The following is a 27197-nucleotide window of genomic DNA, read 5'->3' on the forward strand; positions in this document are numbered from 1 at the left end:
ACCCAGCTTGATTCGAGTTACTTGCAGAATAGTAGAGTTCCCTAAATAATAATATAATAGTTCTTGAATTTGTCACAACTCCTTATCACATGATTGTGACATCTCAAAGCGGATCACAGGATTTTACTGTGAAGTGACTGGTATACATATAGTGTATGCCTTAATTGGAAAAATTAATGCGGGATTTGATATTCAGCAGGCTTTGCATGCCTGTTTTCCCATGAAAGCATTCTTTTCCTTTGGTCAGCGGGTGTCTGCATGTGTCAGACACCCGACTAACCGCAAAACATTAATGCTTTATGCTGATCTTTAGCAAAGTGTCAGCAGCAGGACTCTGTTTCTGCAATGCCACAACTGTCTCGCTAATGTGAAATCTCCACACACTGCCTTTGCTTTGAACTCGCAAAATCCCTGCAAATAAAATGCATTTTTACAAACCTCTAAAATCATGTCGCACAGAACCTAATAAATCTGAACCTGTAATCACCAGAATCAAATAGCACAAAGCAGCACACACTACTTTGCTGTCAACTTGTTACTTTCAGTAAATGAGAGCTTGCATATTTATAGCATCTCATCACATTGAAACATGCTTTATACAGCATTGTTAGATTGTGGCCCAGTTGTTCATGGGTTCGAGGCCATTCGAGGGCAAGTCTACTGTGGACCAACGTACTGGAAACACAGTGCACCCTAGTTTTGGTGCTAACTAGCTGGCTTCTGGGTCAAGCTACTGTTACTTCCTGTGAGCTATGCAACCTCACAATGTTCAGGAAACATCACTGGCATCATTTCTTGCATATAGCCGCAGAGTAAATTAACTGCCACTTTCACCCACAAAATACAATCATGCCATTTTACAGCGAGTATATCATGTGAAGTGCTTTGAAACAATGTGATAAGGAGCTACATCAAGTGCAAGGATTATTATTATTATAGTGTGTGTGTGTGTGTGCAACATGCAGGAAATTAGATCAATGATATTTCTGGTGCACCGGACCTGACAATCTGACCACCCAGGAGTTGGCTATTTTTCACCCTTTGTTATAATGCAGCGTCTGAGATATTGGATCCAGATGACTGCATTATAATGGGGTCACTCAGTAGTAATTAGTGTGAAATGTAAGCAGACATAGCAGATCTGGAGGATTATTAGCTAGGACACTAGGAGAAACTTCCCTTTTCAAATTATGTTATTGGATCTTTAATACCCACCTGAAGAACAGACATAAAAAATAACGAACCTTGCATTTATACGTGATACAACTTCTTTCCAGTAACATGAAGATGTGTAATGAGTTGTCCAAATACATGTAACATGCTGTATTTAGCAAAAGCCTATGTAGAGTGACACCAATATTTCTGATCTTATTGACTGTCACACTGTAGCAGTGAGAGATGACGAATTGTAGCTTTGGCTACATTCCGAACCCTCAGTGCCGAAGAAAACCTTGAAGTTAATAGATTTGTTTCTCCCAGTCCACTCACTGAATGCTCAAGGGTGTGCAGGATAATAGTTATAATAATAACCAGCCTTACATTTGATCTAGTGCCTTATCACATTGCCAAAACGTCTCAAAGCTCTTCACGCAATTTTATTGTGAAGTGCAGTGACTGTTTTCAACAAGTGCTCTGGGACACTACCCTGTGTGAAAGGTGCTATACAAATGCAAGTTGTTGTCGTTGTTTTTGCTGTTTAGACTACTCCAGCAGCCAATTTACACAAAGCAATGTCCTACAAACAGCCATGAAGCAAATTGTCAAATTTATCCAGAGGATTGTTAGCCAGAACATTGAGAGGGACTCCCTTCTCTTTTTGAATAGCATCAAGGGATCTTTAACAAGCACACTGAACAGACAGATAGGACCTTGGTTTAATGTATGATCCAAATTAGATCAAGTATACAGTTGATTTGGTCCTGTGGAACCTGAGACTTGGACCAGCTCAGTTTTGCCACCAGCAGAGAATAAATAGTATTGCAGCTTTTTATTTATAAAGTTGCTATTAAATGAGCAAAATCCATCAAAAAGATAATTTTAATATTTAGTTTATTGTTATTTCCTCTCTCTCATTCATTTTCTCTTCTGAGCTGATCTCCTGAAGGAATTTGACTCTTTTTCCTTATCCTAGAATATAATAGTAATAATAATCCTAGCATTTGTTAAAGTGCCTTATCATGTCTTTGAGATGTCTCAAAGCAGTTCACAGACTATACTGTAAAGTGAATTGACTGTATATTTTGTGGGCGAAACCCAGCAGCTAATTGAGCACAGCAGCGTCCCACAAACAGTCGTGAATTGAGTGACCAAATTTTTATTATGTTTTTATTTTTTAAAGGGATTATTACCCCCAGAAAAGTGATCCACCAATCGACTAACAACCAGATTCCTATTTACTGCTAAGGTAAACAGACGTGTGGAGCAAGGAAACTTGCCCAACATTTCGCCCTGCTGGGAATCGAACTCGGGTCTCTCGCTTGCAAGGCGAATGCTCTAATCAATAAGCTACAGTGGGTATGGTGCCATGGGGGTCAGTCACTCTTCATTAGATTTTTAATGTGTGTAACTCTTTGTTACATTCTTCCCTCTTTACCTTCCCTGTTCACTATTCATATTTCCCAATTGAGAAAACTGTTCCCTGACTTTGTTAATGCCACTAACTGAGAAGCTACCAGGAAGTGCATAGAATGGTAATAGGCATTTTTGCTGTCCTTTCACGAGCAAAATACAATCTCCCACAGCTGGCCTGGGTAACATTGGATGCTTGTCACATGATGAACCACATGAGTGGACTTGTATGTTCCTATTCCACATGACACTGCTCTGTAACACCAATACATCATTTCACTGTCAAAATATATTGGAATTGAAAATACAACATTTGCAAACTGGAAGTTGCTGTGTGAAATTTTTGGTTTTGAAATTGTAATTACCAAATTTGATTTGAAAACAAACCAACTATCACATCGATTGGTAAAGGTTTCACTTTCCAAACTTTTACCTGGACTTTCTCGGCTTTATCTCGGTTGAGAAACAGACTGAAAGTGAAACCCAGCCGTGAGTGTACATCGGAAACATTGGTGAATTTCACATTTTCAACCACAACGTTTATTTCAATAAATCTTTTTTTCCTTTACACTGTAACCTATTCCAATTAATGGTTGTGAGAAGCATGGACCGTGGTCATTCTTGTGACTAATGTCAACACTTCGACAAACTACGGTGTACAGTTCTGCTCAATGCATAAGGGGGCTGCCCTTTAAATAGAGGCAGTTCAGGGGATGATCTATGCTATGTGCAACAATTAGAAAGCTAGGGCTCTTCAGAAAAACTGGAGGCCTGTTAAAGAAATGAGCATCCTCCCCCATCTATCGACCTTCACCAAGGACAACATGCTTTCAGCCTCCTGCCAATGCAATTCAGAAACTAGCAACTAGGAGGTGTACAAGAATGACCTAGATTTCACTTTATGATGTTCCCTTCCTCACAGCAGCTAGTCTCAGTACATTGGGTCTCACAAGATCACAAGAGAGGATTGGATGAAGAAAGCCCTTTGGCTTGCTCCATCTCATCCTTCCGTCCTCCCATTACAGCATCAAGCTGTGGTTTTAATTTAGTCCAGCTTCCCAGCCTCAACCACTCTTCCTGGTTTCAGGCATTAATTATCCTCTGTGAACAAAAATAACTTCCTGATGTCTGTCCGGAAATTTGCAAACCTAATTTGAGTCCTCTTGTTCTATGCATCTGAAGCTGTTGTTTCTACACAGGCACACTACAATTCCAGAATTCTGCACTGTTAAACCAGGTGGCATTTTATGCCACATAAAAGACTTGTAAGAAAAATAGAAGCTCATGGTATAAAAGGGACAGTGGCAGCATGGATCCAGAACTGGCTGGGAGACAGAAAGCAGAGAGTTGTGGTGAAAGGTTGCTTTTCTGACTGGAGGGAAGTGTGCAGTGGCATCCCCCAGGGATCGGTATTGGGACTACTGCTCTTCTTATTATACATAAATGATCTGGACTTGGGTATAGCAAGTACCATTTCCAAGTTTGCAGACGACACAAAGTTAGTAAACAGTGAGAAGGATAGTAGCCAACTGCAGGAAGACATAGACAGAATGGTAAAATGGGCAGACACATGGCAGATGAATTTCAATGTGGAGAAATGCGAGGTAATGCATTTTGGAAGAAAGAATGAGGGGAGGCAACATAGGCTGGTAATAAAATCTTAAGGGGGGTGAAGGAACAGAGAGACCTGGGGGTTCAGGTAAATTAATCCTTGAAGGTGGCAGGACAGGTAGATAAAGCTGTAAAAAGGGCATATGGGATACTAGGCTTTATAAATAGGGTATAGGGTCAGGAGGTTATGATTAACCTATATAAAACACTGTTAGGCCTCAGTTAGAATTCTGTGCCCAGTTCTGGGCACTACACTATAGGAAGGATGTTAAGGCATTGGTAAGGGTGCAGAGGAGATTTACGAGGATGGTACCAGGAATGAGGGACCTTGATTATGAGGAAAGGCACGAGAGGCCGGGATTGTTCTCATTGGAGCAGAGAAGGTTACGAGGAGACCTAATAGAGGTCTTCAAAATCATGAGGGGATTTGATAGGTTAGAAAGGGAAAACCTGTTTCCACTGGTGGGTGTGTCGGTGATTCGAGGTCACAGATTCAAAATAGTCTCTAAAAGAAGCAGAGGGGAGGTGAGAAGAAATGTTTTTGTGCTGTACAATCCTATGATTCTATGATCCTCAGGAATAGTAAATATTTCCCCATTTTTAACATCATGTTTCTCCTAGTGGGCTAAGTGTGACATATAATTCTTCTTCCCTGCCAGAGCAATGGCTTTAGGTTTCAGCTTAGCTCAAGTGGTAGTACTTTTATCTCTGAGTGAGAAGGTTATGGGTTCAATCCCCATATCGGGACATTGAACTACTGAAAACTGCCATTTTAATATATCCCCGGAGGAACTCTGCATTATTGGAGGTGCTATAGTTTGGATGAGATGTTAAATGATGTTCCATCCATTTGTTTAGATGGATGCTAAGATCTCCAGGTGCTATTCTAAAAGAGAAGGAAGTTTCTCTGGTGTCCTGGCCAATAGTCTCCCAGAATAAAATTGGTGATTCACTTTGTAACTGTTTGTGAGACATTGCTGCATGTAAATCTGCTGCCAGGTTTACCTACAAAATACAAAGTCACTGCAACTTTCAGTAAAAATTAATGAAACAGCTTCCTGATACGAAAGGCACTATATCAAATGTGAAGATTATTATTGTTATTCACCCCTTTTTCAGAAACCACTGCCTACTTCCCCAATATGAGCTGTTTATTTTTTCCTGTCACTCAGCCCATGGGCTTCTCTCAGCGTCATTTACCAATTTAGTGTCAAATTATGAAAATTATGAGCAGTTCCGCTGGGCACCTGTGCCTATCAGGAACTAGGTCGACCCTGTTCAGACTTGTTTCATATAGGACGTACACAGCTACCAGTGACTTTAACCCTATAACTCTGGATTGGATTCAAATCTAGAAAAGTAAAGTCAATCAAGAATAAACATAGGAGACCATTTGACTCTTTGTACCTGTGCCATGTTAACTCTTTCACTGGAGCACACACTTCTAATATATTTCCCTGACAGTCTCCTGATTCATTTTAATATTAAAAATTATGACAAACATTGTACTTATTTCATTTCACTTGGTTGAGACAACGCACAAGGTTTTTAATGTGTCCTCCCAGCGTAAAATAAAATAAATAAATGCAATGTGTTCATTTGCAGAAAATAAACTGTGCAAGAACACATAATAATAATAATAATAATAATCCTTGCATTTAATATAGCGCTTTTCACGTCGGGAGGACGTCCCAAAGCGCTTCACAGAACACACTGTAAAGTGAATTGACTGTATATTTGTGGGCGAACGCGGCAGCCAATTGCGCACAGCAATGTCCCACAAACAGTCGTAGATTGAAAATGACCAATTTAATTCTTGTTTTTAGTTTTGGAGGGATTATTATTAGGCGTGTGGAGTAAGGAAACTTGCCCAAGGTTTCGCCCTCTGCCTGGAATTGAACTCAGGTCTCTCACTTGCAAAGCGAGTGCTCTAACCACTGAGCTACAGGACTCCACATAGTCTGTGGTAGATCATTTACAGTAAAATTCTATGAAACAGCTTTCTGATCATTTCAATCCACGTGTCCAGTTTTGTTTTTGAGGATGGTTATGTTGTTTTACAATCTCAGCTGTTGGTTGAACAAAAACTAGGGCAAGTTTTTGCTCTCTGAAAGTGCTAGTATAAATCACAACAGATTTGGCACAGTGGCATTTGTCACATGAGTATTCTGTGCTGTATGTCTGTAAGTTGTTTATCTGTACATGAGGGTATGTGATACTGCTCCATATTAATTAATTACTACTTCAATTAAGCATGATGATTGAATATAAAGCATGTTGTACTCACTGAAAAGCACTACCTCACTGAACATTACATTTTACAATACAAACCTGGGGAGACATCTCAATTATGTGATAAGCCTCCAAATCAAATGCAAGGATTATTTATATAAAGGGGTAAGCCTCCAAATCAAATGCAAGGATTATTTATATAAGGGGGTAAGCCTCCAAATCAAATGCAAGGATTATTTATATAAGGGGGTTGCGCTGATTAACATCAGCCCAAGTAGTGATGCAATTCAAACTTGTATATTTCCCATCTATGATGTTCAACAGGAAGCTCGCAGGGAGTTCCTGGTACTTGCCATCCCTAGTGAGGGCTCAAACCTATGCTCGTTGGATGTCAAATGACTAGCTAGTGATTATCCTCCTTGGGGGAGAGACAGTGGGGTATCTTTGGAGCCTAATTGCACCTTTTAAAAAAAACATGTTGGTGTATTGGAGTCTAACCATCTTAAAACCGCATAGCTTGCTATTGATATTGTTGTTTGGCAGCTTTCCCACTAGGATTACCCTACCCCTTAAGGCTTTGGCTTGCAGGGTTAACAGGAGCTGAATGGAATGATTCTCTGACCCCAGTGACTGCTCTACCCTTCCAGGTCCTGCCAAATCTAGCTCAGAATTTTACTGATAAAATTCACTTCACATTCACAGTACTCACAAGTGAGACTGCTTCAGACAGTCTTCTACCCCGCAGACAGAAGTATACAAAACAAAATTACTTCAAACTAAAAGTGCTGCCTTCTAAGAAATGACCTTATACAGCAAAATAAACTTTCACTTTCAAAACAAAATGAGCAACTAATTTGCTAACCGATGCTGGGCGCTGACCATTAAGTGTATGATAAATGAGGAGAACCTACTCTATGTCAAGATTTACTTTATCTTAGCATTTCAGAGCATTCATAATTTGTCAAATCGTCGAATTCAATCTTAACTTGAAGCCTGGTTTCTGCAGTTAAATTGTCTTAAAAATAAGAATTTATTAAATGCTGCACACTCAAAATGCTAGGAAAGTAGTATGAATTGTAACTCAATAACACAAGCGCTCACCTAATCAGCCTATGTGTCACATGGCTCGGTTGGTAGCACTCTCATCTCTGAGTCAGAAGATTGTGGATTCCAAGCCCCATTTAACAACGTTGAGCTCATAGTCTAGGCTGATACTCCAATACAGTGTTGAGGGAATATTGCATTGTTGGAGGTGCCGTCCTTTGGAGAAGATGTCAAATTCAAGTCTTGTCTGCCTATTCAGATGGATGTTCAAGATATCATAGATTTAAAAGAGAGAAGGCAGTTTCTCCTGGTGTCCTAACGAACAATCCTCCAAATAAAATTGATCATTCACTTCAATGCTGCTCTTGGGACGTTGCTATGTGCAAATTGCCGCATTTGTCAACAAATACACTGTCGCCACATTTTACAGAAAATCCTGTGAAGCGATTTGAGATGCCCTAACATAAAAGCTTCCATATTAAATGCAACAATTATTATCATTTATCATTTCAATTCATTGTCTGTATCGCATCAACATCAAGTTCATTCATCAACTATGAAAAATTAGTTATGTTGATCAGGGTACTTAATGTATTTCAAAATAATATTCCCCTCTATTACTTAGCAGTGCCTATGAGTTATCTATTTCCCAGCCCCATCTATTTCTTTTTTAATATCTTTCTTCCAGATCTATATATATATTGTCTTTTAATTCTGTGTCACAACAGCATGATATATAGTTCTGAAGAAACAATGCTATCAAGTACTAATTATTAACTCAAATAACAAATCCTTTGTGTGTTTAAATTTTCTGGGAATTTAATGAAACCTTAGGTAAAATGTACCTAAAATAACCATCAGCACAGATGCCAGGGATGTCTCTGCGGTGACTCTTAGGCATTAAATCTTGTCTAACCGGCAAGATTTGGCAACCTCCACTATAATTATACTGGTATTTCAGAACGACTCATGTGATATGAATTCTTTAAATGTTTAAACAATACAATGAAAGAATTCCACAAACAGGGTGTTATTGCAAGTAATTGTCTGCTTATAAATAGGGAATTTACTTGTTGGTGTAAAATAGTCACAAGTCTACTTTGGTGTCTCCTGCATGATTAAACTGCGTTAATCAAAACTGAAACCCAAGATAATAATAATCCTTGCATTTGATATTGCGTCTTATCACATCTTCGAGACATCTGAAAGCGCTTCACAGAATAAGATGAGGAGATTCAAGACGAGGAGAGGCACAATGTAAAGGAGCTTGGCTGCACCATACATGAACTGAGTTCACAATCTGTGTTGTCAAATAGAGGTGCTGAGGAGAAACCAATTTTGTTCCCCAATTGGGGTTGGGGGCGTCTGGCAGCAGATCTCCTCTCCCATTACCATCTTGGTGGGAAATTATTTCTAGAACAGGGCGACCTAAAGAGGAGAGGAGGTGAAAGGAAAAATATATCAACTAACTAATCGTAATTGGCAAATCCTTCAAACAGAAGGTAAAAACTGAATTAGCCTAATAAGAGAATTATACCATAGATTCTTCAATAGAAATTATGCTATTAGTGTTATTATTGAATATCCAAATAACTTGTCAAAGGCTGTGAGAGATTTTTTGGGGCAGACCAGGTGTCTGACTCTTGCAGAAACCCATCGCCATGCTTAAGAGTATTAAAACCAAACTGAGATTTCCATGCATCCCACCTACATCTGGAGTAATATCGTTGTTGCCCACACACACATATATGTATTTAGAATGAATGTATCTCTTAATATTGGACCACAACAAGGATTCAGTTTTGAAAACAATTGTGATCTCATGAAGCCATTCTAAGATCCTCTTTTCAAACAAAAGCTTGCAAGTGTGTGATTTTTCCAAAATAAAAGACCAGAGGTCAAATCCAATATTTCCAAAATGTTTGTGATCTTCTGGTAAAATAGTGCAGTTATGAGTATATTTGCCACTCAAAACAGTCACTCCACTTTATATATCCTATGAAGCACTTTGACAACCTCCCAGTGTGAAAAGCACAATTCAAATATAAGGATTATTGTGTCAGCTTGGCTCAGTTGGTAGCACTTACCTTTGAGTCAGAAGGTTGGTGGTTCAAGCCCCACATCGGGACTTGGAATCACATAGTCTAAGATAACACTCTAATGTAGTGCTGGGGAGAGTTGCATTGCTGTCCTTCGGATGAGACGTTAAACTGAAGTCCTGTCTGCCTGTTCGGGTTCAAGAGACCATGACTCTATTCGAAAAGAGAAGCGAGTTTCTTGTGGTGTCCTGGCCAACATTCCCTCCAAATAAAATTGGTCACTCACTCCATGGCTGTTTTGCGGGACATCGCTGGGCACAAATTGGCTGCTGCATTCACACACAAATGACACTGTCATTCACTTTACAGTATATTCTGTGAAGCGCTTTGAGATGTCCCCCGGTGTGGAAGACACAATACCAAATGTAAGGAATATTTCTTAAATCGCATTTATCAAAACTGAAACAGTTTTACTGCAGTCACATCGGTGTAAAGAAGGACTTCTACTTAGGTTTAGATTTCAGCATCTCACAGTTAGGAGCTTCAAGGGCTCTAAAGAAAAAACAGGAAAATTGCTAAAAAAAAGACAGGTAAGAACACATTTCCAGACATTACATGGCAAAGAGCATGATATGAGTGTAATTATCTAATTATTTGCTTTATTGTAGCAAAGGACTGAGCTGTGTTTATAAAGTGTCCGTAACTAAAACAAAGCTATGTCCTTGACTCAAAACCTGGAGCTGGAAATCTCTGAGCCAAAGACTGAGTAAAAATGAGATACATATTATAGTACTAAACACACAGTGAGAAACATGTAGCAAACCCAAAGCTCCAGATATGTGAATATTGGCAGTACTGAAATTATATATTTTTTAACAATTATAATTCAGTTATCATATACAATTTGCATTTTATGTACATCTCAAAACACATAACAGCTTAAGTGTTTAGTGACTCTATTTGTAGGCAACTAATTTGTTCACAGCGATATTCCATAAACAACCATGACGCTTTTTTTTGGTCAGTCCGGTGTCTGGCCCATCACCATGCTTAACAGTATCCGAAGACTGTGAGTTCCACATATGAATGTCCCCAACACATTGAAATGTTGCTACGTCAGCAATGGAATGCACATTCTCTCTCTGGAGAGGCACACCCTGCTTACCTAATTCCGGAGAATATTCAGTGCAGGTTGAAAAGAGTCAAAGCTTCGAGACCCCGTAGTGTGTTGAGGTAAGAAGCTAAGAAGCTAAAATCACATACGTTTGCCATCCAGAGATTTAGCAAGTTAACTGGTTTTTTTTTCCAGGTCGGAACACCTTACCCATTAATGCTTTGCCTTGAGGGGCTAACAGCAGCTGAGTGGGAAGAATGCTTCTAGAGATAGGTCTGCTTCTCTAGGTCCTACCGATGAGCCAAGCTGTCTGGTCTGTCATCTGTAGTACCCTGGTGTACTGTGGACTTAGCTGACTCAGGAACTACACTACCAGGACCACCACAGAGGATTTATTCAATTCCAACATGCCATTGCCAACCACTTTATCTCAGCCAACTCAGCTAGAGGGATCCATGAAGTGAATTTATTTGGAGATGCAGAAACTTTCAAAGCAGGACCTTAGTTTAACATATCATCTGAAGGACAGCACCACCAATAATAAAGCACTACCCCATTGCTGGGCTGCAGTGTGAGCCGAGCTTTTGAATTAAAAGTTCCAACCGGGTAGAGGGGATTGGAACCCATAATCTTCTGAACCAGAAGCAAAAGTGCAACTGACTGAGCCAAGCTGACACCATTTGAGTGTGTGTGTGTGTGGGGGGGGGGGGCGATGGGGCACAAACTTTTTTATATATTTTAAATATATAAATATTTTTAGAAATCTGTGTGGTAGAAAAAAACAACTATGCTGGCAGTGCAGCACTGTAATACAGTTGGAAGCTACAATAGTTGTGGAAAATGTTATAACCCACAAAAATGTATCTGTCTGCAGCATATCTGGAAAATCAACAAATATACGGAGGAAGCCCGGGATGTTGTGCTCTGACACTACTGACACCTCAGGATGGGTTAACAGTAACACTAACAACACTTTATTTTGCTCTTACCCTTATGAGGAGTGTTTATTAGGTGACAATATTCACAGATCTGGAGCTTTTAATTTGCTACATGTTTCTCACTGTGTGTTTATTACTATAATATGTATCTATTTTTTACTCATTCTTTGACTCAGAGATTTCCAGCCCCAGTATTTGTGTCAAGGACATAAAGTTTTGTTTTACTTACAGATACTTTATAAACACAGTTCAGTCCTTTTAACAGATTCAACAATTAGTCTTGTTTATACTTTGTAAAAATGAACTTTTTTCTCTTCTAAACTAAATTTACAGCCTTCCTCCCACCTTCCACCATTGAGTTGCATCATGGAATGAAGTGTGGTCAATCTTCAAGAATAGAAAGTACAGAGTACAGAGGTTCTGTTCTTTTGTTTATTGCTAAATTGTTCTGCGACAATAAGGTACAATATAGCAATATTGGTACTTCAGCTGAAATGATTCATTTTTACAAAAAACAGTTTGAAATATTTGTAAGGCTTATTAAGAACACTTGTGAGAAGACCCTCACTCAATACAACAAAGCCCTGTAGTAAATTTATAAAAGTTGATTCTTTTCCATCTCATGGTTCCTATAACTCTCAATATTTTTTGCGACTGCATGGGAAACAAAGTGAAGATGCTGGGAAAAAGATAAGAGTGAAACCTGGAAAGGACAGGATCACAGAGATGGTGAAGAAGTATGGAATGGTTGATGAAAGCAACCGTAGGATTGCAGCAGGTATTTGTTTGGGAGAACCAGTTAGTAGTGCTGCTTTTTTATGAGAGGTCCAAGGTTTTACTGATGTGAATTCTGATCATAGTTGTAAAGAGACTAAGCTTCCGTTCACTAAACTGGAAGAGAAGGAAGTGTCTACATTCTTAGCCTGGCCACTCGCATGCACTTTCTGTTAATTTGAGTGGCTGACGTTGACTCAAATCATCATTATATTTCAGTTTTCATTTTTTTAAATGAACTTGTTGACTCAGAAATTTTGTGAGACTTTGCGTGGTCCGAGCTCCCGAGACAATCAAGCTCACACAGACAAGTGAACATTAACTTTTCAACCTTTACCAAGGAATGTGAATAATACAGGAAGGTATAATTGCTGATCCGAAGAACAGAATGTACAGCTGCAAGAGTTTTATTGGTAGTAGTTTCTTAATAGTTTCTTCATTCTTTTCCTCAGGCTAGTTTGTGCCCCATTTTTATACATGTGAATACACAAGTTTTTCGTAACCTTTAAGACCATCTGGTTTATCTCACAGATACAATTTTCTTGTTTTTACTCCCAACCTAACAATGACCATTTCATTTGAACATTCTGCAAGGCCACCCAATTATTACACACAGACACCACTTCTTTGTCTTACTTCTCACATAGTGCAGGCCACCTGTTGCACATTTCTTTATTCACATAACTATACCAGACAGAGCAAGGAGATTAGATAAATAAAAGGCAGACACTATTCATTTAATAATAATAATCCTTGCATTTGATATAGCGCTTTTCACGTCGGGAGGACGTCCCAAAGCGCTTCACAGAACACACTGTAAAGTGAATTGACTGTATATTTGTGGGCGAACGCGGCAGCCAATTGTGCACAGCAATGTCCCACAAACAGTCGTAGATTGAAAAAGACCAATTTTTATTATTGTTTTGGGTTTTGGAGGGATTATTATTAGGCGTGTGGAGTAAGGAAACTTGCCCAAGGTTTCGCCCTCTGCCTGGAATTGAACTCAGTTCTCTAACTTGCAAAGCGAGTGCTCTAACCACTGAGCTACAGGACTCCACTGAGCTACAGGACTCCACAGGTAAACTCCACAGGTTTCTAGCAGGTAAACAAGTACAGCAGTGAAATCCTGTAGCTCAGTGGTTAGAACACTCGCTTTGCAAGCGAGAGATCTGAGTTCAATTCCAGGCAGAGGGCAAAACCTTGGGCAAGTTTCCTTACTCCACACAGAGCCTAATAATAATCCCTCCAAAAATAAAACAATAATAAATTGGTCATTTTCAATCTACGACTGTTTGTGAAACATTGCTGTGCGCAATTGGCTGCCCCGTTCGCCACAAATATACAGTCAATTCACTTTACAGTGTGTTCTGTGAAGCGCTTTGGGACGTCTAGAAGATGTGAAAAGCGCTATATCAAATGCAAGGATTATTATTATTATTATAACCATCAGCAAAACTTCACTTAGATGTACAGCAGTAAAATAATGCCGAGTTATAGTTGGCAAGCTACTGTAACATTTTTCTCCTCACCCTTCCTGTGTTCTTACTTCAACCAAGAGGGTATGCCTAGGCTACACAGTATTCCACAACCTTTAATGCTGTTTCATATCATCTCACAGGGTAAAGGGTCACAGGAAGCACACCTTGTACATAGTAATGGTAACTAGCACAAGAAACTTCCCCTCTGCTCTTCAGATAGCCCACCACACACTCCACTCTGAGATATTTTCCCAATGCGAAAAGCACTATGTCAAACATATGGATTATTATATTATGATTATTATTATTATTAAATTGCCCATCGAAGATAACAGAGTTCAAATAGAAATAAAACTGAGATTCAATCTTTGATTCAAAACAAAATATGGAATCCTACCTGTAATCCAATATGTTTATTATGAATGTAATTTAAATAAACTGATAATGCCACAGAAGAATTTTAGATATCGAGCAAAGTAACAAACAAACCGATCATTTGATCCAAAATTGACTGACTCTCATACTTTCATCCATTTTTCCCTGTACAAAATAAATTTGTGTATTCTCTCCAGAATTTTGGAAACCGAGTATCTGGATATAACACTTGTAATTGAGAAAACATATTCGTGTTGAAAGCTTAAGGAGGAATTTGAACTATTTCCTCATCAACGTCTCAAGAATTGGCAAATGCCCAACTGCCCACAGAGTAGTTTGTTAAACCTCAAGTCAGGCAGATACTATCACATTTAATTTTGTTTACTTTTCTCATTTTCAATTCCTAGTTGGGCTGACTGAATGGTTTGCTTGAATGATCACTTCACAGGGCATTGAGAGTCAATGATGTCATCTGGGACTGAAGTCACATGCGGGGTAGAATGGGTTAGGGAAGGAGATTCCTTCCCTCAAGGACATTATTCAACCAGTTAATTGTTTCACAATAATTCCCCAAATTTTGATCACTAATGTTTTTCTTGAATCTAAAGCTCACACAAATATTGTTTTGGTATAATATAATAGCAGAATCCTGCAAAAGTGAGGATTTAATATAAGTGCAGATGATGTCTGAATTTGTAGCACTCCAGCCTCTTGATCAGCAAGTGGTGGGTTCAAAGCCTCAAATTCGGACTTGAACTTATCATTTTGGTTGACATTCCAGTGTAATACTGGAGGAGTGCTGAACTGTCAGAGATAAGACAGTTCGAATCCCATAGTGTAGTGGTTAGTGAACTCGCCTCACAAGCAACAGGACTCGGGTTCGATTATTGGGCAGGGCAAAGCCTTAGGCAAATTTCCTTACTCCACATGCCTCTGTTTACCTAGCAGTAGTTAGGGAACCCAGTTGTTAGTAAATTGGCGAATCACTTCCAGAGGGTAATAATCCCCCAAAAATGTGGTCACTCAAAATAATTGTCGTGGCTGCTGCGTTTAACCCACAAAATATACAGTCAGTCCATTTTACAATATGTGCTGTGAAGTGCTTTGAGACATCTTAATGACATGATGTGCTGTTTAAAATGCAAGGATTGTTATTATTATTATTATCGCCCTTCGGATGAGACATTAAATTTCTGCCTGTTCTTCAAGTAGATGTTTAAAGATACCAAGATACTAGAAATTTCTCTTGGGGTTCCTGCCAAAAAATCTGCCAGATTAATTGGCTGTCTGTGGGATCTTGCTGTGCTTTCACTGGCTAATTACAAAACAGTCGAGAGAATTGTCAGTAAATATTGTGAAGTGTGTAACATGATAAAATGCTATAAAAGCCAAAGTTCTTTTTTCTCTGTAAATGTGAACCCCTTTGCTGGAAGCAAAGAAAGATCTGGAGCGATTACATTTAGAGTAAGTAATTATTGTTACTGATTTGCCATACAACAATGTTGTCCTGTCTTTAATCAGATAATTCACCACTTACCTTCCAAAACATAAGGCCATTCGAATTTATGTGAATTGTTTCTTCACTCAACCCATTTATCGGCCTTTCTAAACAAACTAAAATAATAAGGAAATAAAGAGACACACCTTCAGTACTTTCAGCACAAAATACTCCCCCCCACCCCCTCATCTGAATACAGTACTGTTGTTTAAATATAATCTCTGGGAAAATGCAAACTTGACAGAGAATAACTTTGATTTCATAATGTTCCTCCCATTAAACCCTCCTATATCATGTCTTTGCAGGCATGATAACTTAAGTGGTAGTGACAAGTTAAGATAGGGTCACATTATCAGGAGTTGTGTCAGGGACCATGATGGATGTCTTTTACAAATGGGCTAAAATATTGATTTTTGGTACATTACCATTTCTGTAGCCATAGAATCATAGAAGTTATAGCATAGGAAGAGATCCATTCAGCCTAAACTAGTGCTAGCTCATCTACTGTAGCTACTTTAATCCTAATTCCTTGCTCAGTCCATGTACATCAGTAAAATTATCTGAGAGGATGTTTCTGAACATTAAAGGCTGAAACAGCACAATTGCTGAAACAATACATGTCAAAAGATTGTACCTGAGAGAGCTGACAGATGGCCTTGTGGATAAAGGCAATGCCCGGAGGAATACTAGGCCACAATGTTGCCAGTTTGAATCCTGCCTTCAGCCCTTCTCCCCCCACCTTTTGGAACACCATCCAACAATCTCCTTGCCTCGTTCCCTCCTTCAAGGCCCGTCCCAAGAACTTCCTCTTCGACCGCACCCTCCTACCCCCACCCTCCCTGCCCTCCACCTCTCCGAATCTCAATCCCCAGCTCGGGTCTAATTCCTTGACTGTTCATCGCCTAGGGACGTCCTCCTGACTTGAAAATACAAATTAGTTTGTTGTTGTTGCTCTGTCAAGTTCCATGGGGTCCTGTAGCCCAGTGGTTAGAGCACTCGCCTCACAAATGAGAACCTGGGTTCCATTCTTGCCAGAGAGAAACATTGGGCAAGTTCCCTTACTCCACAAGTCTCTGTTTACCGAGCGGTAAGTAGGAACCTGGTTGTTAGTTGATTGGAGGATTGCTTTTCCGTGGGTAATAATTACTTCCAAAAAAAAATAATAAATTGGTCATTCAATCCAGGACTATTTGTGGGACACTGCTGTGAGCAATTGGCTGCCACGTTTTGCCCACAAAATATACGGTCAATTGATTTTACAATATATTCTGTGAAGCACTTTGAGACGTCTTGAAGACATGATAAGGCGCTGTATCAAATGCAAGGATTAATATTATTAAATTAGTTAATCTCAACCAAGGCAGCATTTGGAACTCTACAATTGACCTCAATGCTGAGAAAGGGGGGTTTAGCTGTCGATTTCACCCCCCCCCCCCCCCCCACTCCCCCCATGATCACAACTATGTTGCCCGAAACAGAACATTAGGTGAGGATAGAATCATGCTCAGCTGTGATACCTCATCGTCCAATTCCCCCCTCCCCCCACTTGGCCAGTTTTAAAAGCTTGGCAAGACCCACACTTGGACGAGAGCCTATGAAGAACAAAAATAAAGAATCAGGAGGGCATTGGAGAAGCAAATGGTGATTTTTAAAAAGTGACAGTATCTTGATAAATGTTAACTTGGCTTCAAGCACTCCAAGATGCTACCCCCACATGAAAGGTGTTATACAGATGCAAGTTGTTGTTGTTGTCTTGCTTGCACTGTGCGAGGCCAAATCACTTTGGTCCAAGAGATTACCAGCACTTGTGGTTAAAGCATATGCTTAAAGAGGGTAATGATACTCTGCCATTTGCTTGGAATAGACACACACTCAAATATTATTTAACTTGGGTAATGCTAACCATTATTTGGGATTCAATATAGATAACTAATCTTTTGTGGAAGATATTTTCCCAACAATATTTAGTTTTCTTTTTGTGGGTTTAAATTTACTAACTTTTCTGCCTCCTGGAGAAACTAGGCTCGTTCAGGGCTGAAACATGAAATGTTTTTTTCTCTCTCTAGAGTTAATTAAATTTGTGACTAATGTATTCCTCTGTACCCAGACACACAATATTGTGAAACAAAAGTAAATGTTATTTGATTCCAAGGAAAGACATGGTTTTGTTTATAACAATGGTTCAACAAATGGGATTATTGCTTTGCTTTTTGTTTCAAATCAAATCAACATAAAAGCACAAACACAAATTATCTTCTGAATCTTGATATCTTTCAGTTTGTTGAAACTTAGAAATTGCTACACTGCTTTTTTTAACGAAAGAATACCCAATTGTTCGACTTGAACAAATGCATATAAAGTGGATTGAATGAAATTTCTAAATTAACGGTAACAATGTCAGTCTTTCTCCAGTACTAATGGCTATTTTGTTACCATTAATAAATATTCTGTAGCTTTACTGCTGAGTATTTCACACTGCTAAAATACCATAACAACTTAATTTAGGTTTATAAATTATAAATGTGGAAAGTGTATGAAATTCAGTTTGTAGTAATAAATGTGAAAATAGCAAGATTATGCAAATTACAATGATTATGTCATGATGGGAGAGCGAATGTATTATCCAGTGGCTGACAATGTCCCACTTATAATAATAATAATAATCCTTGCATCCTTATCACGTCGTTGAGACGTCTCAAAGTGCTTCACAGAATGTACTGTAAAGTAAATTTACTGTATTTTGTGGATTGTCACCCTCTTTCTCGCATGCTCAAACTTGTTCAAAGTTCCAAGTGTAATATTTTTGTCTAGAACCTCAACATTGTGGAGCTCCTTATCTCTCTTTGTATAATCTAACTAGATCTTCGTGACTTGTCTTGTTTTCGATGATGCTGTTGCCAGCATTGTTGATGCCCTAACATATGAGCTTTGACCCATCGTTTAGGTTTTCATTTACAAAATAACATTGATTTATGATCATCAGCATGTGTATCATGACAAGTGAAAAATACACCAAATGGAAATTACTTTGATTTAACGCTTGTGCTCAGTGACAGTAACACTTTCCAGTATGACCATTGTGCGTCATCCTTTATCAAAACACTGAATAAAGAATGAACTTGCATTTTTTTATTATAATAATAATCCTTGCATTTCATAATGCATTTCACATTAGGAGAAAGTATCAAATGTTTCGCCTGGTTTACTGTAAATTGTGTTTTGTAGGCAAATGGTCTCTGATACAATAAAAAAAACTATTTTTACAGTAATTACTATCAAGTACAGACATGTTTTTATGGGTAAATTCCAATTTAAACAAAGCAAATCCACAGAAACAGCAAACAGTGAAAGGCCAATTAAACTGGGTATTTATTGGCTTGATCACCAGAGGTAACTCTCTTCTGTTCTTCTATAGCATCATAGGATATAATAATAATCCTTACATTTGATATTATGCCTTATCATGTCGTCAAAATGTTTGAAAGTTTGAAACAGGATTTACTGTAAAGTGTAGTGACTTGTGTATTTGTAGGTGAACATGGCTGTCAATTTGCAATGTTGCTCAAACAACCATGAATTGAAAGACCAGTGACTTTCCCCAAAGGAATAAGAAAAAATAAGTTACTCTGACTTGCTCTTTGACATTCCCCATTCAAATGCCAATTGAAATGTAACATATGTAGAAGCCGTTCCATCCTATTGAATGTAAAATGGTGCATGATGCTGGGTAACTTTAAGAGAGGGGTATTAAAAGTTATTTATAAATGGAAAAATCTTCCTTGACGGAATATTAGTTAAAGGCAATGCAGGAGCTGCACAGACAAGGAAAGAATCAGCCAGGGTCCCACCTCAGATCCTCTCCACTGCAACCGCATATGCTTCAAATGGCCTTTCAATGCTTCCTATTTATGCTCGTGATGAAGAATGGGACATGGGCAAAGTGCTGGGTGGGGGGGCTCCCAACCCCAGTGTAATATACCTCAACACAAGTAGCCACCAATAGGAGAAGGGAGAAAAGTTTGGGGGAAAAAAAGAGAAAATTTGAAATGAAAAGGTCCCATTGTCAGGAAAACAAAAAGGGGTTCATTTGCTCACAGAAAAATCCCCACAAGACTTCCACTCATGTTAATTAAATTATAAATAATGTTTTTGTGCAATAAAATGCACTTGCATTAAATATTAATGTTACTGAATGTTTTTAAGTAACAAATGGTAGATGCACAGCCACATACATTTATACGTACACACACACACACAAAAATCTTGCTGTCTCTGGTTAGTTAAGACTTTGAAACTGTTTATATGCTGTATATTATTTTAAAATCTCCTGAACTGCACAATCGATTCTCATAAAAGAACGAGAATATTAGTTTCATTAAAAATGACAGAACAGAGAGATTTAAAGGATTCCCTGTGGCGTGATCCCTAATGGATCACCTGCTAACCCATTTTGGGTTATTAAATCCCTCGAGTTATTGAACTGCCTGAAGGAAGGGATTAAGAAGGTTACTCACAATCTGCCATCTGTTAGGAATATTTCCTAATTAACTGTTGCAGGATGTAACATCAGATTTGTGTTTTGAAATATGAATAATGCATGTGGAATTGTTCTATCTACACAAATCATTCTGTAATCATTTTCCTATATTTTTCTACAATTATTAGTAAAATTTTTGTAAATTATCCATACTTTAAATTGTATTTCTGCCAAATCATTTGTTTCAGATGTACCTCATTTACATCTGAAACAAATAATAATAATAATAATCCTAGCATTTGATATAGCACTTTTCACGTGTTCTAAATGTCTCAAAGCGTTTCACAGAAAATACTGTAAAGTGAATTGACTGTATATTTGTGGGCAAAACGCGGCAGCCAAATTGTGCACAGCAGTGTCCCACAAACAGTCATGGATTGCAGTGACCAATTTTATTATTGTTTTTTTTTCTTGAGGGATTATTATCAGGCACGTGGAGTAAGGAAACTTCCCAAGGTTTCGCTCTGCCGGGAATCAAACCCAGGCCTCTTGTTTGTGAGGCGAGTGCTACAGGACTCCACAAATCTACCTATAATACCTCCCTTTAAGGTTTGAGTACAGGATTTGAGGTGCGGTGCAAAACAGAAATAAAAAGCTTAGGAACAATTTGGAGATAAGGTATCTATGTATGGTATTTAGTTGGATTTTTATGATCTGATCCAATGATATTCATTTGTTAGCTTTGTCATCACAAAGCATTCAATTTGAAAATATCAGCTACATTTCCTAGGCAAATATTAAACAAGGGATGGCAAATTCTTTTTCATTTGGTTGAGTGATCCCAGAGTTTTTTTACAGCACCCTGGATCTTTGTTGTGCTCTGCTACCAATTGGCAGGATGTTGTTTTGAACCTACAACTCAGTTATAGGATGCCAGGCCCTTCCCAACTGTGTGGAGACTCAGTGTCCCGGTCCGACATCACATTCAGCACTGCTCTGCCTAAGTGTATATTTCTGCTGCATTGTCAGGACTTGACATGATGACTTCACATAATCACAAGAGAGATTTGGATGAAACAGTGCTTCTTCAGGACTGTGTCCATGCAAACATTGGTGTCCAACACAACCTCTAGGTACCGATAAGAATCAATAATTGGACAGTTGGACAGTATCTTCCAATCAATACCCTTAATGTCTTCTTTTGAGTCTGCAGAAACATGATTCCGTATTTGGGGTCACTCACCATCATCTCCCAAGATGGTGAGTGCAGTGCAAAAATGAGTCAAGCACAATGTTGTCCGTAAACAGAAGTGTTGCAATCCTGTCAGAAAGATTTGGAACACAAAATCGACCCCTCAATGCCATCCAGCATGTCATCTATACACCGAATAGGATAGATGACATTGGGCTGCCCTTTCAAGAGGGATGGGCTCAGTGAGTCCATCAGCGATCTGGATCTCAGAGATAAAATTCCAGATAAAATCCAAGATTTGGCCATGTGACCCCATGGCTTCCAGTTTCATCATAGGAGCTTCATGAGGAACTAGGTCGAAAGCCTTGCGAAAGTCGATAAACGCATCATAGATGGGTTTCTCCTTAGTTTTACGACATTCTGCAATCTCATACAAAGCCACAATCTCGCTCACACATTCTTCACAAGAATGGAAGCCAGCTTCTTCCTTCCTGATCAAACCACGAGCCCCCAGTGTAAGCAGTACATACACAGTAACTACGCGAATAATAATTTGAAAAGTCAATAAAATCAGTGAGATTCCTCTGTAGTTCTCGTTGTCACTAGGGTCACATTTCTTTGTGGATAGAAACCAGAATTAGTGCATGCCTCAGAGAACGACTTGTTGACCAGCACTAGGAGGGCAGCTCCAAGGAGTGTTGGAGGTTCTTGTGTCGGATCTGTAAAATCCTGAATGTTCTCTGTTCTCTCCCCCAGCCCCCAGAGCAGCTTTTAGAAACTCGGTGTTAATGCCATCTGCACCTGCTGCCTTACCATTAGAAAGGCGCTGCAGTGTGAAGTCCACCTCCTCCCAATGGATTGAGTCGTTAAGGCCTTCAATCTGTTCTACACCTTCCCTCAGCTCTCCCAACAACAACTCTCTGCTTCCTTCCCTTCAGCCAATCTGTATCTATTTCCATGTCTTCCGCTTGATACCTAGTGACATGGTAATAGATACAAACTGGGGGAGTCTTTCATGTGATACTTCGTTAAAAAGCCTTTTGGATGTCCAGTCAGTCAATTTGAGCTGTCATCTCGTAGTAAACGTTTATGAGGTTGGTCAGACAAGATTGACCATTTCTGAACGCGTGTTAGTTGTTATTTATTAGATAATTTTTATACTTCCCAGAGGCGGAGTGGGGGGGGGGAGGGAGTCACTTTGAGGTCAGTCAAAAATTGGCCAAACCTCACTCACTAATCTGTACTTTTTCACAATTACCCACAGCCTGCCCACTGACTGACCGGCAGCCTCTTCCAACAATAACGGCCCCGTATCAATTGAAAGCCAGCTATCAGCCATAACTTGCCCACTGACTGCCCAGTCTGCCAATCAGTGACATTTTTGAAGGAAGTGGAGACGTGGAACTAAATCAGCAAAATCTTGACCTCGACATCCGCCCCCCCCCCCCCCCGCAACCCCCAACCCTCCTTCCTTCAACCCGAGATTCACCCCTGAATCTTCCACTTTGTTTCTAATGCTTGACTCCATAATATATATATATATATAGTATGCATGTCACATTGGATTTGAAAAGACAGCTGCAAGGAAGGTGAATTTCAGCTCATTTTTCAATATCTTCACTGTGGTGTACCTAAAATTTCTAAGAACTCTTCACGTAATTGAGTAATCATGAATAATACAATTATTAAATATATGGAGGGCATCACAACTGAGTTCAATTCTTTGACCACATACATATACACATTTTCCAACAGATAATGATCAGGAGCAAAGAATGTAGAGTAGGGATAGCACAGCACCAAAGTTTCGCTGGACAGGTTTTCAGTGTAAAGGTTACAGCATGTAAACAATAATACTGTACTAATGTATGTGCGATACTGATTTTCATTCCACCTGTGCAAGATACTAATCTGACATTTTTCACAAGCCATTGACAGGTGAGTTGCAAAATTAAATGTGTCTGCACTGTACACTCAACATTAGTGAGCTCACAGTTGTAACCATACCAAGTCGCACTTAGTTTCTGGCCACTTTGTGGAACTCATTCAGCGGAAATAGAAAAGAATGGCATACTCCAAATGTTTCATTATTTGCTGCCTGTCTCCCTCTCTGTGAGTATTGTGTCCAGTTTGGGCACTTTACTATATTAAGGATGTCAAGACCACTGGGGATGAGTTTGTTCTTATGAGGAGAAACTGGAGAAGTTAGGAATGCTTCACTTAAAATAGGGATAATTGAGAGGAGACCTGATAGAAGATTTTTAAAATTATGTGTTTTGATCGCATATTACAAAGATAAATAAATTCTACTGGTTGGTGAGTTGATAACTAGAGAGTGTAAATTTCAGGTAGTTAACAAAAGAGCAAAGGCAGAGGTTAAAAATGTTTACTCACAACATTGCTAGGATGTGGCATGTCCAACCTACAAGGATGGCTGAGGCAGAATCTGTATTAGCTTTCATTAGATTAATATCTGAAAAGCAGAAGTACGGAGAAAATGAATAATAATAAGAATGGGACTAACCATTCAGCTGTTTCAATCCTGGGAAGCAGGGCTTCTTTTCACTTGATTCTTGTTAACCCTGCAAACCAAGCATGCACCATTAACTGAGTAGCCTCCCATGATGTTATCTTCTATGGTTCTACGAATAGCTCCGTTCTTGAGTTGTGTGTAGACGTGATAAGGTGCTGTATGAAATGCAAGCAATATCATTATTTATGCAAACATGTTTGTGCGTGGGGGACAAGTGGGGGGGGGATCTAAAAAACACTGTACTCAATACATATTTGTGCGTTGAGAAACTTGAATGGTGATTTTCAAATTATGTATCAAACGCATGTAGTTTCTGCAAAATCAATAAAGATTATTTCCTTTGTAGGGCTTTCTTTAATCGTTAAATCAAAGGCAATGCTCCACACACTGCAAGCATTGGCATTGTTCATCTGTGGAAAATCACTCTCAGGAACAACTTACCTTTAAGATATTTTGGCAGCATAACATCATGAACCAGTGGACATTTGTTCCACGTGATGCCAGGCTCCCCTCACAGGCACTCTATTAAAGAAAACAAATATTTGTGAGACATGTCTGTTTTTTATCTTGTACCTTTCCCAAGTTGCCATAATTGTGAGGCTCAACAGTGAGGCCCACAAGCTATTTGATCACAGCACAGGAATATGACAGCTGAGCCCAATCCTGTCCTCAACCAGCACTCACAAGTGTGGGGATCGGACTTGCGCACTTCTGTATGACTCAGCTGTTCATTAAATAAATTTGCTGCGCAATAGTGGAGCTTTATTAACAAATTACTTTCAATTGTCATGCTTTCAAGAAAGAAAACAGTTGACAGTGTCTATTAGATATAGTCGCAATATTGACAGTGTCTATTGGATATTGCCCTGGAGTGTTCTGCACAATGCTGAATATAATTTGTTGAACACAATAAATTCAATTCATGATGAAAGCCATTTAAGTTAATGGAAAAGTGAAAGTATCAATTGCTACCAAAATAATATCAAAAAATGTATCCAAAGCAATAAAGGAATTCACGATAATCCACTATCTATGCATTTTTTTTGTTCTCAGCTGGGCCAGCAGGAGTGCTACCATTTCTTTCAGCACTTCCAAGCAGCAGTTCCTATGAGATTTGTGTATATCCTCAGAGGATCCTTCTGCAGCTGTCTCAGTAGCCCAGTTCCTGAGTCTGCATGTCCTTAGAGGTAGAGATTATTTCCACTTTACTCTTCATAAATATACAGTCAATTCACTTTACAGTATATTCTGTGAAGCGCTTTGAGATGTCTAGAAGATGTAAAAAGCCCTATATCAAATGCAAGGATTATTATTAATATAAACAAAAACAGAAGTCGCTGGGAACACTCAGCAGGTCAGGCAGTATCTATGGTGAAAGGAAAGTGAGTCAATATTTTGGGTCCATGACCTTTTGTCAGAACAGTTTCGTTTTGCATTTTATTAGTATAACTCTTCAAGCGTTCTCCTGTTCTTCACAGTCCTGAGCACAATTAGAGACTGGGATATGAATCCAAGTCACACAGGTCATCTCTTCAGGTTGCATGATTCTCACTTTTCACACACAAACACCCTTCTTGACACATTAAAACTTTGCATTTAACCACCCACTCATAGGAAGTTCAGGAGGAACTTCCTCACACAGAGGGTGATGAGAACATGAAATTCACTGCAGGAAGCCTTGGTTGAAACAAAAAGCATCAATGTGTTTAAGAGGAAACTCTAATCATACACTAGGAAGGGGATTTTTGGGTCAGTCCAGTGTCTGACACATTCAGAAACCCATCACCATGCTTAACCCCATCTCCACTACATAGCCTGGCTCCGCCACTGTCTCACACCACAGGCCGCCGAAACCCTTATACACGCTTTCATTACATCGAGCTTGACTATGCAAACTCACTGCTTGTCGTCCTCCCCAACTCCTCCCTCCATAGATGCAGACCATCCAGAACTCTGCAGCTCATGTCCTCTTCCACACTGAGCTCCGCTACCCCCTCGATCCCATCCTCGCCTGACTCCACTGGCTTCCCATCACACAGAGGATACAGTTCAATATCCTTCAAAGCCCTCCATGGTCTTGCTCCCCCCTATCTCTGCAACCTCCTAACCTGCTACCATCCTGTTTGTTCCCTCTGCTCAGTGTGCTCCGGCCTGCTTCATGTCCCCCGCCTTGCTCACCCCATTATTGGTGGACGGGCCTTCGGCCACTCTGCCCCAACCCTCTGGAACTCCATCCCACAGTCCCTCCGCCTCACCTGCTCCCTTTCCACCTTCAAGACCCATCTCAAGGCCCTCCTCTTAGACCGTGCTTTCGATCTCCTTGCTTCCCCCCCTGACCTCCACCCTCCCCGACCTTGACCCCCAGCTCAGGTCTGAAACTCTGTCTGTCCAGCGCCTTGGGATGTCCTCCCGACGTGAAATGTAATTTTGTCGTTGTTGTTAAGAGTATCCAAACCAAATAGAGAATTCCATGTATCTCACCTATACATGGAAATCCCAGATAGATTGTTGCAATGTAATGTGCGCTCTCTCCCTGGAGGGATGCATCCTGCTTATCTAATTCCGTAAAGTATTGGTTGCAGGTTGGCAAGTGCTAAGACTTGGGGACCCCAGAGTGTGCGTTGGAGTCTAACCAGCTAAAACGACATAGCTTGCCACTGATAGCACTGTCTGACAAGCTTTCCCATTGCTTGTCCAGCTAGGACCACCCTAGTTTTGGCTTGCAGGGTTAACAGGATCCATGATCCAAAATGGGGGCAGGCAGAATCCCCGCCCCCATTTTCTGCCCCCCAAGTGCTGCTGATGAGCCAGGCTGGCTGTGCTGTCGCAAGCAGTGTCCTGGAGTACTGCGGAACTGTCTGGCTCAGCAAGAGGACTACCGAGACCGCCACAGAGGGCTGGCTCAATTCTGATATTCCATTGCATTCTGCTTACCTCATTCTGTAAAGTATTAGGTGCAGGTTGGCAAAACCCTGGGGACTCCAGAGTGTGCGTTGGGGGTACTGCTGGAGTCTAACCAGCTAAAACCGCATAGATTGCCATGGATAGCACTGTCTGGCAAGCTTTCCTACTACTTGTCCAACAAGGACCACCCTAACCTAGACTCAATCACCAAAACAATTGTTTTGATTTCTCTTTTCTATTACTACAGCACTTAAGTTAAAAGAGCTTTAAAAGAGATAGAGTACATTAGAATATACAGCACAGAAACAGGCCATTCGGCCCAACTGGTTTATGCCAGTGTTTATGCTCCACATGAGCCACTAGTTGTTGAATATGTCATATCATCTTTTTTTTATTACTGTTGAAGTGAATTCAGAGAAG

General features: G+C 39.7%; 1 long non-coding RNA gene across 1 annotated transcript; it reads right to left on the reverse strand.

Annotated features, from left to right (window-relative positions):
- Positions 1-8255: 8255 nt before the first annotated feature.
- Positions 8256-24555, reverse strand: LOC103181321. Its single transcript, XR_488199.2, has 4 exons — positions 24315-24555; positions 23735-23922; positions 9543-9823; positions 8256-8883 (listed from the first exon to the last, which is right to left on the reverse strand). It is a non-coding gene; the product is annotated as an uncharacterized LOC103181321 (long non-coding RNA).
- Positions 24556-27197: the final 2642 nt, after the last annotated feature.

This window comes from Callorhinchus milii, unplaced genomic scaffold (assembly GCF_018977255.1).
Source record: "Callorhinchus milii isolate IMCB2004 unplaced genomic scaffold, IMCB_Cmil_1.0 Scaffold1, whole genome shotgun sequence".
In the NCBI taxonomy this organism is placed as follows: Eukaryota; Metazoa; Chordata; class Chondrichthyes; order Chimaeriformes; family Callorhinchidae; genus Callorhinchus; species Callorhinchus milii.